Below are 15501 nucleotides of genomic sequence, written 5' to 3' on the forward strand. Positions count from 1 at the left end.
AAATAAATTAATAAAATATAATTACTCGTATTATATTCATCTTGATCTCCTTCTGATAATGGTAGTGTTTTTAATTATGAAAATATGAAGCTGCAAAACAAAACAAGGCAGGAAACAAAAATTAATTTGTACAAGTTAATGGCCGTATTATTTTATGGTAGCGAATCATGGATAATGGGAAAAGGACATATTATTATTGTTATTATTATTGTTATTATTATTATTATTATTATTATTATTATTATTATTATTATTATTATTATTATTATTGCAGCCAGCAGTGATGAGATTTCTGTATAAAGTTGAAGGTTGTATTGTATATAGGCCTACCAAGATCAGATTAGAAGTAACACATTCACGAAGAAATCAATATTTACAGTACATGAGATAAAATAAAAAATATAACTTAAGGAAAATTGGAAAGGGCGGCTAAATGGGACGAACGGCAGAAAAATACCGACAATAGTAAATACGAGTACATATCAACCTGAAGTGAAGAGAGATGTCAGACGTCCTGGGAAAAAATCCAGCTACACAATGTGAAGACACAACAAGCATTAATGTTTAATTTCTGCATTTGAAGGAAGAAGAAGAAGAAGAAGAAGAAGAAGAAGAAGAAGAAGCCAGTAGTATTAGAGTCTATATTTTCTTGGAACATTCAATATGGTAAAAAAAAAAGTCAGTTCGCCGTTTTCTTGGTTGTGTATCAAGACGATAATGATATTGATGCTGACACCTATGGTGATATTAATGTTGCTGCTGTTACTGATGATGATTACGATTAGGCAAGATGCATATAATGATGATGTTTGTGATGAAAGATGGTACGGTACTATTCTGCTGATGAAAATAATGTGGCTGGCGATGATGATAATGATGGTAACAGGATAGATGTATATGTAAATGGCTATGATAACAATGATGATAATAACAATGTCGACGATGATGAATGTAAAAACAACGATGATAAAATTAGGTCAACCGATAGTGTTAAGGACTAATATGATATAAGGTGAATTGAGGTAAGTGCATTTCTGGGGCAAGTGCAACGATCCATGTCATTTGAGATTCGTCCTACCATCTCGGGGAGTGTTAATCTTACTCCCTGAACACCGTTTATTGCCGAAATACGTAACTTATCAGAAAAATTAATAAAATAAAATTAGAAGCTTACATTTGTAGCTCAAAGAACAGTGAATACGCATTTGCCCCTTGATTATGTTCTATCCATTTCCACGGAAAGTTACAGACTGGAGATGCTCTTGCCCCATATCACGGGGCAACTACATACCCTCGGCATTATAATGGTATTTATTTGTTTCATAAAATATGCTTCGACAATTTACACAACAGACAAGATGAAAATACATAGAATTAACCACTTAATATACTAATAAAACATTATTTTAAAATTACAAAGGACTCGGGTGTTACTAATCACCAAAGTTGAACTTACATATTTAGGGGATGCACTTGCTCCAACTTACCTTACTGTAGATTATGCTAATGGTTGTGGTAATACGGTAACAACGAAAACAATGGTGATCTTAATGACGACAATTATGAAGATCATGGTGACGAAGAGTTGATATGAACGATGACAATGACAGCAACGATGACGATATTTAAGATGAAGATGATGATGAAAATTACTTTTAATTGGTCATCTAACTACGCTGCGTCAGCTTCGAGGCTAATAAGCACTGACGCAATTGGAGTTAGGGAGATTATTCGGAGAATTTGCCATGACATAACCTGACACACGCCTTACAGTTGAAAAATCCTCTCACATTTAATGCTCTTACTCCATTCCAGTAGTCACAATGATGATGATGATGATGATGATGATGATGATGATGATGATGATGATAGTGATGTCAATGGTAAAGATTATGATGATCGGACGGTGATGGATTTTAACATACACTTGAACTTCGAAATATCCGAAAGTAAAGTAGGCCTAGTTTAATTTTTTATTATCTTAGCAGAGATTATTGAATTTTACAAACCGTACCTGACGTCAAAAGTCAATTATTACAGAAAAACCTAAGTCGTAGAAATGACTCAGGTTGCGGCTCTATTTTAAACTCGAGGACCTTCCTTTGGAATCTGAGTGTACTCCGTGCATAGTACAGATTCCGACTGTTATTTTAGGTTAAACTGACTTCGTCCGACAGCTGCAATTCTGCGATGTTCAATTATTGAAATCCAGATTCCTTTCGTCGTCGTTGCCAAGGCGACGACTGAAGACTTCTTTTGTCTGTAGGAATCGCTGAGCGCACATTTCGCTCTCTTTTACAACTCAATCGCTCTCTCTTGAGATCCTGATTAAGAGGGAATGTTTCCGCGCTGCCCCATGCAGTTGGCAGCACCTGAACCGACAGCGGTGTAGCACCTGGAGATGACAACACTTCGGAGCGTCGTCACAATACGTATACGCCACCCTCACTTAGACGTTTGAATTGTCACCTTCTATGGTCATCACGTTATTCAATCCCTTCAGCAATTTTATTTTTAGTTTATCATCTTTTTCTTTTACTTTTCTCCTTTTTTTCCTACCATATCTTTGTTTCTTGTTTTCTCTTACTCTTCATACTCATTTCTCTGTTTCTGCACTTAAAGTATATGTACACCCACAAAACGCAACAAATGATGAAAAATTAGAATTTTCAAATTACAACTATTTTAATAGAGAATTTTCTCCCCTTTAATTTTATATAAGAATTTTCGATTTATGCCTTATGGTTTTTCAGATAAGTCCCATTTTCAGAAATTCTGCGTCATCAGCCACGGTCACTTCTACGAAGATCACTCCAAAAGAAATGCACAACATTTTTTTTAAATTTATTTCTTATTCTAAACCTTTGCAATTTATGCAGGCCGTAGATACATCCTTCCCCCTTGTACCCAAATGTAATTTAAGTCGTTCCCGTGAGTGGCGCCAGAGAGTAGCTCAGACATGTTGGTTCAGACTTTTATCATGCAGGTATACAGGCCCTCATTCCAAGGTGGCGTAAGGCGGTTGAAAGGTGCGGGGATTATGTGGAAAAGTGAAGGATGTATCTACATTCTATTAAAATAGCAAAGCTGTAGGCTAAAAATGTAATTTTTAAATAAATGTTGTGGATTACTTTTGGACTGATCGTCGTAGCAGTCAATCGCTTCGTCCAACATTGCTTGTAAAATAAACTTCTTTCTAGTCCCAAAATAGATGCATAGATATCAAGGCACGATCATTAGATTGAAAACATGTTTTTACATAATGAAGTAATTTATAATCTTTTACTGTTAGTCATAAAACTGTAAATTTGTGTGTCAGTGATGTTGTACGTCATTTTAATAAGAGTCCAAAGGGAGAAATTAAAATTCTGAGGAAGATGGGCATAAACCCTGGGACAAACACCATCGCAGGATTTGTTGCATCAATGGAAAATATGGACAAAAATGCCAAAAAACATTCAACACCTGAAGTTAAAACAAGGAGGAGATATTTGAGAGGCAGAAAGAAGCTGAAAGAGGACCGACATGAAGCTGTTTAAGGGGTGACATATGATGATGCAGTCTTCTAGGCTCTGAATGTTTGTGGTTCATTTCCTGTAAATAGTAATTTTAGAATATTTAATTCTTTTAAACATGATATCTCAGTCAAATATGTTGATACCAAGAAGATATTGGTGTCATTTTGAAGCTTGAAATGTCCCCTAGTGCCTGGCAATGAGTAAAATAACATTCATTTAGTTAATAATTATCTATGGATTTTTTACATGATATATGCAACATAAAATATTAACATAAGTTACATGTATGGTAATATTTAATTAATGTAAATGAAAATAAAAAAATAGCTCTATGTCAGGCACTAAAGAATAGTTTTAGCTATAAAACAGTGAAAAAAATGTGGCTCTATCTTAAAAACTGCATGAGCTATCATGTTTCAAGTTGTATGTCAAAATTATAAACAAAATAATTTTTATAAATAATTTAGACATAATTTCAAGGGATTTGTTCACTTCATTCTCTTTCTGGTACCATTCTCAATTGTATAAAAATTTTACACAGCAAAATTATGCAAAACAAAATTATTTGTATGTAAAGGTGTACATATTCCTTAAGTTCAATTTAATGTTCTCTTCTTCCTTAACTGCATTTCCTAAACATTTTTGCATTTCTTTATTTAGACCTAGGGTCTACATCTTTATTATATCAGAAAAGTGGTTTTGGACATGCGTTTGTGTGTCTGTCCGCCTGTCCGAGTGCAGCCATATACTAAATTAGTGGGAGGATTGTGTTCACATTTAGAATTTACGAGTAATTTTTTCCGGGGATAATGCAGATGGCAAATTTTTTAGAAAAAAAAATAGTACTTACTTTTTATCTTATTAGGTTTTAGACTATTTACAGTCGCTTTAACTCTAAAGTCATTTCGCAACTGTTGACTGTCTGGTGTGATACAATGGACTTCTGCAATCTGTCGTCATTTCCGCTAATCCCTATGTCATCTAGTGGTCTCATCAGCAGACATGTCCACCATATACACTCAGTAGGGACTGCAAAACATTCTCTGTTTATTTTCTGGTGGTAATGGAAACTGGTTCCGCAATTTAACTTTGAAATAACTAAGTTCCCAGTTATTTCATTATCCAGGAGACCAATGAAAACTCCGATCAGATTGGCCGCCCTGGGATTTGAACTCAGGGATTACCGAATATGCATCTATTTGGAGTAAAAAAAAATTTTCTAACGATGTAATTTTACTTTTCACTTTTGCATTTAATGAAGAGATGAAATGATCTCAGTATGCCCTCAGATTCCTTCGTTGCGGTGAAATTACTCAGAAGTACTATTCGCTGCGAATACTTTTTAAAGTTCAGTTGCTATCAGTTATAAAAGATACGAACCCTTCATTATTAAGCGAAATTTCGGCTCGATTATGAAAGTATCTGGTATGCGTGGGTGAACGATACAAGGAACATATGAAAAGTTTAAAATGAAAAGAACGGGATTTCTTAGGTGTCTTAGAATAAACCACTAATACAATTTTCTTATTTAAATGCCTTTATTATTATACACAATGTGAAAGTAAAATAGTCCTTGCAGATTTAAAGAGAAGCTAGGGTGGAGTTAAATGAACAAGAGCCCTATATTATGTTTCGAGATTAAATGTACGGTTAATTAGAACATTAATTTGGAAGTTCCAGCAGTCTGGCAACCTCGCCGCCAACAGTCCCCATTCTTCTCGTAATACAGATGTAAGAGATCAACGAACTCTGCCTACGTGAACTGCCTCCCACCTTCGTCTCTGGCTACAACGTTGCAATCTGTTTGCTTGGTTCAGTGGCTTCAAATTGGTGGTTTTTAAATTAAATTTATACAAAACCGTCTTCGCTATTGAAATACGCCAAAGGAATAAATGATTTTTTTTTTGTATCGATATGGACAAAAATCACAATCTTACTCGCAATAGTTACCGAATAAGAGGACATTTGGGAAAAAAAAAACATCCTGTATATAAAAATAACACTGGGAAATATTGAAAAACGAGTATTGTAATAGACAAGCTAAGCATCTGAAATGTAGATATGGAGAACAGAATAAGAAATCAAGCTATGTTACAAAGAGTAGGTGAAGAAAGAGTGATGCTGAAACTGAACAGGAAGAGGAAAAGAAATTGGTTTGGTCACTGGCTGAGAAGAAACTGCGTATGGAAGGATTAACTGGAAGGAATGGTGAACGGGATAAAAGTTCAGGGCAGAAGAAGATATCAGATGATAGACGACGATAAGATATATGGATCATATGCGGAGACTAAGAGGAAGACAGAAAAAAGGAAAGATTGGAGAATGCTTGGTTTGCAATGAAAGACCTGCCCTTGGGCAGAACACTATGAATGAATAAATAATATAGCTAACTTACGTAAACTAAAAAGATATTACATATAACTATGTATAAAGAAGCTCACATGTCTTAGAGGTTATAGAAAATGTTTATCTTGTAATTTGTGTCCATATTAAAATGATTCAGCTTAGGTATTTTAATGTTAATTATGATTTAAAGAGACGTTATTACAGTCTATCATTTACATCATGATAAGGGAACTGAATTGCTTCAAAATACTTAAAACTTACAATGAAGATTTACGTGTCATCTTCAAAACACACTATTCCATAATTTTTCATTTTTCTTTATTTCTTAATTAATTTCTTATTATTATCCTCTCTTTCTCCTTTACATAATTCCACGTCTACATATAAAATGTACGGCACTTTATTAGGGTTTTAAAATTTTGATATTTAGTTTCATTCTTATGCAAGTTCTTACTTACGCATTATGTTGTTTTTCTTGATTCAATGTTTCTTTCTCACGTAAGATCTCTCCGCATACTTCTTTTCTTATTATGTCTGTTTATATTCTGCCTTACAGTGCTTTATTACTTTCTTATCATTTGTCATTATTTAATCACTGGTATCGGGAATTATATGCTATAAAAAGCCTAAATATGCATGCAGATATGCATTTAAGATGCTGAAATGTGCACTTATACACGCATTGAAAGTTGAAGAGCCAGCAAACTTACCATAACATAGGATTCCACGGAAAAAAAGACTAGCCATAGGAAAGAAAAATATTCAAATTATTGGACGTAGAGAAAAACTCGTATTCCCCAATCGGCTATTGATAATTTAAATAAAATCAATTTGATACAGACAATTCATTTTCTTTCATAACTGTATGAAGCTTTGTTACACAATAATCTTTTCCATTTTCTCAGCATATAACTTGTTTCTTCTGTCCGTAAAAATAAACTCTTGTGCTTGAAAAAGTTCTTTCTACATCACATGCATTGAGGGGGCAAAACTTATAATCTAATAACACAAAAGGATTAAGGTCCACATCACTATCGTGTCAATGATTAACTTTGCTAATTTCTCTCATCTTCTTCAAACCAACATTCTGGCGACGTGGTTTCCCGACAAAATTTATTCAGAGCTCCTTGATTTGACTTGCGGAACACGTACAAATTACCCAAATTGAGCGAAAAAGACTGTTTTTTCATTTGCACAAGACAAAATGGCAGACCAACTCATTAATACATCACAACGCCCTCTTTGCATGGAACATCGAAACGTCAGTCGCCCCCTGTCAACTATAGGTACTGTACATTGAGGTTTACCCAAAAATACACACTTCAAGTCGTAAGTACCAACTAACTAGATATTATGAAAATTATTGTTTTCCATTCAATTTTAGTAGTTTATAGTCAAATCAAGGAGTTCTGTATAAATGTTACCAAGAAAACGAGCAGTTAGCTAAAGTAAATAATTTGTACATACTTTACCGAAGTCTAGAAAACTACAAAACAGTTTAACAGCAAAAAAAAAAAAAAAAAAAAAAAAAAAAATGCATGAAATAGGCTTTTAATGTCGAAATACACTCAAACGTTCAGAAAATATAGACGAGCAACCATGGGGCAAGCATGTTAATTAAACGTGCAATATGTAATTACTAAGTTTCGTTAAGATATGCAGCTTCGTTACATACATACGAGTATTATATGGATATACTTATCATCACTATTTATCTACAGTAATCTCAGGTAAGATTTTGATTTACCTAGAGCAAATCAAAACTTCAGCGGGATTTAATTATTTATTACACGAATAGAAGAAATTAGAATAAATAAAGTAGCCTACTCTGTTACAATAAAATATTAATTGACTTACTGAAATAAACTGTTTTCAAAATGTATTATTGTACTTGTATGTATTTATTTACACTGCAAGTGAGCAAGCACCCGGTGGCAGTGGTACACACAATATAAACAATACACAATACAATTAAGCGTGTACAAAACACAATACAATTATATACATAATAATAACAATTAATAATAATACATAAAATAACCTAATTAATAAGAAGTGAACCTAATTTTACATTACAACCTATATTTTATATATATATATATATATATATATATATATATATATATATATATATATATATATATATACACACACACACCCTTCGTAAGTTTCATATTGGTACTGATAATAATCTTTCACTTTACTCTCATGTCACTCACTGTATTGGCACTATGCCACATTTCACTGACACTTTAGAACACATTTTACTGACAATATATAACACATTTCACTGTCACTATAGGACACATTTCATTCACATATATCATTAAAATACGCTAATATGTTTTCGCGGGATATCAGCCGAGTTAAGATTTTGGAATGCTCCAAGCTTTCGACTGCTATCTCTGCAGCCATCTTCAGGGAAGTGATGTCCGAACGACGACGACGACGACGACGACGAATCGAGGAAGGAAGGAGAATTGGGAGGAAAATTTAAAAGGTACGCAAAACGCGTCCTTGCAAGGGGTTGGGGGTTGTACAAAACTAAATATGTGAGCTCCAAGCCTGTTGGCCACTAGTCTCACTCCGGGTTACGCTGCTCCCCTGAAGGAGCTCTAGAAAATTTTGAAGGGGAAGCCGAAATTGGACGTAACCTCTTAGGTACCACATACGCGAGGGGGGCTGAGACTGATCAATTGATCACGGAACGGGGCGAGGAGGAGTTGGCTGGTGTGTGCCGTTAGGATGGCAAGACGCCGTCATCTGTTGTTCGATGACAAAGCAGGTGAAGGCCGTCGAAAGAAGCGCCGTGAAATCTAAGCTGCAATTTGAGAGGTCCCTGTCCTTTCAATTTGCGACTTATTGAGTGACCTCGTATGTTTAATAGACTATTAATATTATCTGAACTAGGGCATACATAATTTATAAGAAAGGTGGAATATATATGGGGAAGGGCATATAGGTCCGTGGCCCATTTCTTATAGGGCTCATCCCGACATTTGTCTTACGCCTGAGGAAAACCACGGAATACCTTAGGCAGGATGAGTTGTCTCATATAAGAGACTAGCCAATTTGGCTATTATGTTGGAGGTCATGAGCCTTGTTGATTTGTCTCAATTTCGAGACCAGCCACTTGGCTATATGATGGCTCAATTGCGAAGATGGTGGAGAGATGTGATTGTTAATTAGGGGGATTCATGGGGATATGAGTGCAGGTCCGTGGCCCATTTCTTTTAGGGCTCATCCCGACATTTGTCTTAGCGCCTTAGGAAAACCACGGAAAAACCTTAGGCAGGATGAGTTGTCTCAATATCAGAGACTAGCCAGTTGGCTCTTAGGTTGAATGACTCTATGAATCGATGGATATATACTAGCCAATTGGCTTTATTAGATTTCCATCGATCAACAAAAGTAGATAATGTTATGGAGGGATTTTGTTTAGCCCAGTTAAGACAAGGTCATTTTACAGCGGTTGCACTATCCAAGGAGTCTCATGGAGTTGAGTCGTGGCTACCAAAACCTGGGAGTAACGCCAGCCTCCCTGTCCTCCTGTCTCAATAGTATAGCTAATGGACCTATCTGGTGTCTACGCCGTAACCTAGGATCATACTGGCCGAGGCCAGATATGAGCGGGTTGGGGTTAGCACGAGCTTCCGCATACAGGTTCCTAGCCAGTCGAGCAATGAACTCGTCTATGGTTGGCAACTCTAGTTCATCATGGAACTTTCTTCTCGAGGCGACTCGGGGGAGATGGGTAATGAGTCGAATCACCTGGTTTTGGACAACTTGGAGTTTACGGAGATGGGACACTGCCGCAAACCCCCATGCGGGTGCGGCATAGGTAATGACAGAGCGAATGAGGGCCTTATACATGGTAAGTCCTACCCTCAGGTTGTCAGGAGTTAAGGCCGCCAGAATGGGATAGTGTCTAACTATCAGCCCGTTGGCCTTACGAAGAAGGGATTGGATGTGATCTCGGAAGTTGAGATGAGAGTCCATAATGATCCCTAAATATTTAATTTGGTTCATCCACGGCATTTCTCGTCCGAAAAGTGTGGGTGGTGGTGGTATGTCTTCGAGCCTCGCTCTTAGTGAAAAGAGTATGGCCTGACATTTCTCTACATTGATCTTGATTCTCCAGTCGTGGAACCACGGCTGGAGGTGATCTAAGATCGACTGTAATCTACGGGACGCTAATCTATAGGTTTTGCCCATCGCCAAGAGGGCAGTGTCGTCTGCATAGATATACAGATGACTACTTCTGCCGTGGATATAGCGAAACGGGAGGTCATTAATGAATATATTGTAAAAGTATGGGCCCGATAATGGAACCCTGTGGGACTCCTGCGTGAATTTCACGGGGGGTGGAGAAACTAGTGCCTACACGGGTTTTGAATGTACGGCCTCGGAGGTAGTTAGAAATGATGCGTATCATTCCATCCGGGACTCCCATGCCCAGTAACTTAACGAGGAGTCCCTCATGCCAAACCTTGTCGAATGCTCGCTCGATGTCCAGGTAAGCTGCAGCTACTACACGCTTCGTGCTCATAGCCCAGGTAATGTCCTCCGTCATGCGGAGTGCCTGGAGTGTAGTGGAACGACCAGGGTGAAAACCGAATTGCTCGTTCCTGATTTGGGGCAACACTACTTCAGTGAGGCGTCTATGTATGACCCGCTCCGCCAGTTTGCTGAGACAACTGAGGAGACTAATAGGCCTATAGTTGCTTGGATTCGTCTTATCCTTTCCGGGCTTTGGAAAGAGAACTACGTGAGCTTCTTTCCAGGGAATGGGATAGTGACCGGAAGCCAAGATGTTATTAATTATCTCTGCTATGCGCTTCATAGCTGACCTTGGGAGATGCTGCAATATAATTCCTTGGATACCGTCGGCTCCTGCGGCCTTATGAGGGCCGAGGCGACGAATGAAATGGGCGACCTCGTGGGTGTTCGTAGGTCGTATCCCATTTTCCGGCTCCCTGCTAAGGAGGTCTCGAACCGATTCCTCAACAGCTCTGATATGGGGCAAGTTTAAATTTTGTTCCACGGGTTGAAAAGTTGTCTCTAGAACGTCTGCCAGTGCGGTAGCCTTCTCCTCAGGAGTAAAGGCCGTGACATCTGGACCGACTACTAATGGGTGAATAGATTGAGACGGATTGGACAGAGCTCGAGATACACGCCAGACATATGTCCGAACAGAAAGTCGAAAGGTTATATAGATGTGGCTGTCTCAGGTGAAACGGGATTGGTTGGCGGGTCGGCCAATCCGGGGCCGGGAATTGTCATCGCTCGTAAGCTCCGCCCCTCCCGGGATTACTGCGTGAAGTTTGGCGGGCGGCGAACCCTGTTCCGCCGGTTGGAATCGGTTGCCGTCCTCGGTCCGTGATCTTCATGACCTTGATTGTAAGAGGGCCTGAGTTGGTCTAAGGCCGGTGTCCATGCCTGACTGAGCTGGAGTCCACTGTCTCTGTTAAAGTTGTTTTTCTCCAGCTTGATCTCTATGGCCTCCTTGATTGTACGATCCCAGTAGTGGCTTGATTTGTTAATGACCTTGGTGTGGTCAAACAGTATTTTATGCTCCTTTTCTATGCTGTGTTGCGCCACTGCAGATTTTTCCGGGTAATACAGCCTCAGGTTCCTCTTATGTTCTTTGATTCTGTCTTCTATTGTGCGGCCAGTCTGCCCTATGTATACTTTGCCACACTCGCATGGAATCTTGTAAATCCCTGGAGTCCTTAAGCCCTGACTGTCTTTAACCTGACGTAGATGACTCCGGATTTTGCTCTGTGGTTTATGGATGGTTTTGATATTAACCTTCTGGAGGATTCTGCTTATTTTGTGTGACACGCTCCCGCAGACTGGAATAAAAGCTTTCTTTGTCGGTTCTTGCTTGCTGTCTAAGTCTATTGTGTTACATCTCGTGGTAACTTGTTTGAGGGCTTTGCTGATGTCTCTCCGGCTGTAGTTGTTTTGTTGTAGTGTTCTACGAAGATGGTCCATTTCTGCAGGCAAGTTACGAACAAACCGACGGCATGGCAATGGGCTCCCCGCTGTCACCTGCTATTGCTAACTTTTACATGCAGCACTTCGAACACCAGGCCCTAGACTCAGCCACACACAAGCCGAGCCACTTCTTCCGCTACGTATACGACACCTTCGTGATCTGGCCGCACGGACAAGACAAGCTACAAGAGTTCCTACAACATCTCAACAGCATCCACGCGAATATCCAGTTCACCATGGAGGTGGAGTCAGAGGGCTCACTGCCGTTCCTGGATATCCACATACACAGGAAAGCAGATGGTACTCTCGGACATGGCGTGTATAGAAAGCCGACGCACACAGATCTGTACCTGAATGCACTCAGCCTCCACCACCCTTCGCAGAAGAAGTCCGTCCTGACTAGTCTACTACATCGCGCCATAGTCATTTCCGATATCAACAACTTGCCTGCAGAAATGGACCATCTTCGTAGAACACTACAACAAAACAACTACAGCCGGAGAGACATCAGCAAAGCCCTCAAACAAGTTACCACGAGATGTAACACAATAGACTTAGACAGCAAGCAAGAACCGACAAAGAAAGCTTTTATTCCAGTCTGCGGGAGCGTGTCACACAAAATAAGCAGAATCCTCCAGAAGGTTAATATCAAAACCATCCATAAACCACAGAGCAAAATCCGGAGTCATCTACGTCAGGTTAAAGACAGTCAGGGCTTAAGGACTCCAGGGATTTACAAGATTCCATGCGAGTGTGGCAAAGTATACATAGGGCAGACTGGCCGCACAATAGAAGACAGAATCAAAGAACATAAGAGGAACCTGAGGCTGTATTACCCGGAAAAATCTGCAGTGGCGCAACACAGCATAGAAAAGGAGCATAAAATACTGTTTGACCACACCAAGGTCATTAACAAATCAAGCCACTACTGGGATCGTACAATCAAGGAGGCCATAGAGATCAAGCTGGAGAAAAACAACTTTAACAGAGACAGTGGACTCCAGCTCAGTCAGGCATGGACACCGGCCTTAGACCAACTCAGGCCCTCTTACAATCAAGGTCATGAAGATCACGGACCGAGGACGGCAACCGATTCCAACCGGCGGAACAGGGCTCGCCGCCCGCCAAACTTCACGCAGTAATCCCGGGAGGGGCGGAGCTTACGAGCGATGACAATTCCCGGCCCCGGATTGGCCGATCCGCCAACCAATCCCGTTTCACCTGAGACAGCCACATCTATATAACCTTTCGACTTTCTGTTCGGACATCACTTCATTTCTGCCGACGGACGAGGTACAGAGACGTACAACAGAGGCTCCACTGCATCTCCGAGAACTTCGCGTCACAGCATCGCAGGTTGGCCTTGAGATGAGCACCAGCAGCGGCGGGCGCGGACCGCCGCGACAACCACCTGACGCAGCATTCGTCACGGACGATCACGGCGGTCAACTTTTCATCGTTCCGACAACTACGAAGAAGGGAAAGAAGAAAAAGAAGACACACTACCACGACTGGGACTACACTCGACCAACCTACAACTGACTCCCATGAGACCACTACGCTACAGACTAAATTGACAACACTAGACCCGTGGACCGAACTAAAAAACTGGCCGTCTGAAAGAGCGGATCGATCAGTAATGGTCGAAGACGCTGACCCAGACTTACTAGCGACGCTCCAACCTCCTCATCGAGCCGACACATTGACACTTGGACCAAGAACGAGAGTGTTCACATTCTCGACACGACTCAAACTACAGAAAGCTACGAGACCCGACCCAAAGCAATTCGGGAAGAAAGCCCGCTACATTGCGCCACCGACCGCAACTCTACAAGGACCTTGGACGCTACCGACTGACCCTCCTGCACCATCCCGATCCGTGAAACCCGACCGGCCCTCAGAAGGTCCTTCCTCTGAACCCACCAGACCCGAAACCCCTCCACTGCAACACATTCAGGACTCGTACTTTTACACCACGAGTGAATCTGCCTCTTCTGAAGGTTCAAACGAATCCGAAGGAGAGGTAGACCAAGACTGGCAGAACGCCAAGTCACGGCGCAAGAAGAAGACTCGACCAACCGCGAGCGCCGGTTCGACCACGGCAGCCGAGAAGGTCACGCCCAGTCCACAACCTGCTCCCCAGAATTCCCTTGCACCCACACCACCACCAGACCGAGACACCACAGCCGCAAGTGAACGACTCAAGAGCAGAACGACTGTGAAAATCACTAGACACACGACTGACAACAATAACCCACTGTTCATCCAGAAGCTTATAAGACAGAACAACTTAAACATGGAAACTCCGAGACAATACTGGGCCTACTCTACAGGAACGACGACACTTACCTTCCCGACGATTGACGAGGCGGAACGATTTGTTAAAGCCATACCGGCCAGAACTTTTGGACCGTCCGCACAACTTTTCATCGTCCATACACCATCTCACCAAGGACAAAGACTTCCACGAAACCGAGAGATCAGTGTCGTCATGAAGAATGTCGGCACCCAGATCCCGGAGGACGAATTGTTGCAGATTCTACGGGAAAAGTTCCCTGGAATCAAGCGCATCTCTAGAATAACCTCCGCCCAGACTAACCAGCCGACGCAGATGGTTCGACTTATAGTACAAGACGTGACCACAGCCGACCAACTTCTATGTGGAATCAACATAGCCGGACGTAATTACAAAATCGAGCCAGCCCACGAGACAGTATTCCACAGACCGTGTCAGAACTGCGCCCAGTATGGACATGACAAAACCGACTGCCGTAACGACAAGACGTGTTTCACTTGCGGAAAAAATCCCGTCCACTGCAAACACCCACCAGACAACCAAGTCAAGTTCTGCGCCAGCTGCAAGAGCGATACCCACTATACGGGCCAAGCACGCTGTCCAAACTACCCCCGACATAACCCAACCCAACAAACTCCAACCCACATCCCGGTTCAAACACCCCAACAGATCCCTCCACCAATTCCTAAACCCTCACAATCCAGCCCAATCCAACTTCCCGAACCAAGACCTGGAATATCGTACGCCAGTGCGGTAAACCCGACAACGACCGACACGACAGAACCAACAACGGAACCGACACAGACTAACACCGAACAAATCGTAGCAGCAGCTCTAAATTCTGCAATGCAGAAAATAGAAAGCTACATCGACCAACAGATCAACAGACTGCGAGATGAAATTGTGATGTTCACAATTTCACTCCTCACGACAGACGCCCAACCCAAGACAAGACGAACGACTTTAGCAACAGCTAACCAGACAGCAAGACGGCTCTTACGAAGACAAGTTGCTCACCACTTTGTGGGTAACAAACTACAACTATCACTAGCACCACTGAAACGTGACACGACCAACCACAGACAAACAACCAACAGCGGCCCTTCATAGGGCCGCGCGACAAAAGTAAACCACAACCAACACAGACAACAGCTTCATCCAGCCACATAAATCTGCAAGATAACAGCATCCAAGGCCAACGCAGCAGCCTGGTGTGAGCGGAGAAGACGCTGACCCGTAGAGAGTCCAACGAGCGAAGCCTAGCCGGGACCAAGCCTCAACTGTCGCTACAGACAAAACATCGTAACCTGAAGAGGGCATATGTAAGACCCTAAAACAGGT

Source organism: Periplaneta americana, chromosome 3 (assembly GCF_040183065.1).
Source record: "Periplaneta americana isolate PAMFEO1 chromosome 3, P.americana_PAMFEO1_priV1, whole genome shotgun sequence".
NCBI lineage: Eukaryota > Metazoa > Arthropoda > Insecta > Blattodea > Blattidae > Periplaneta > Periplaneta americana.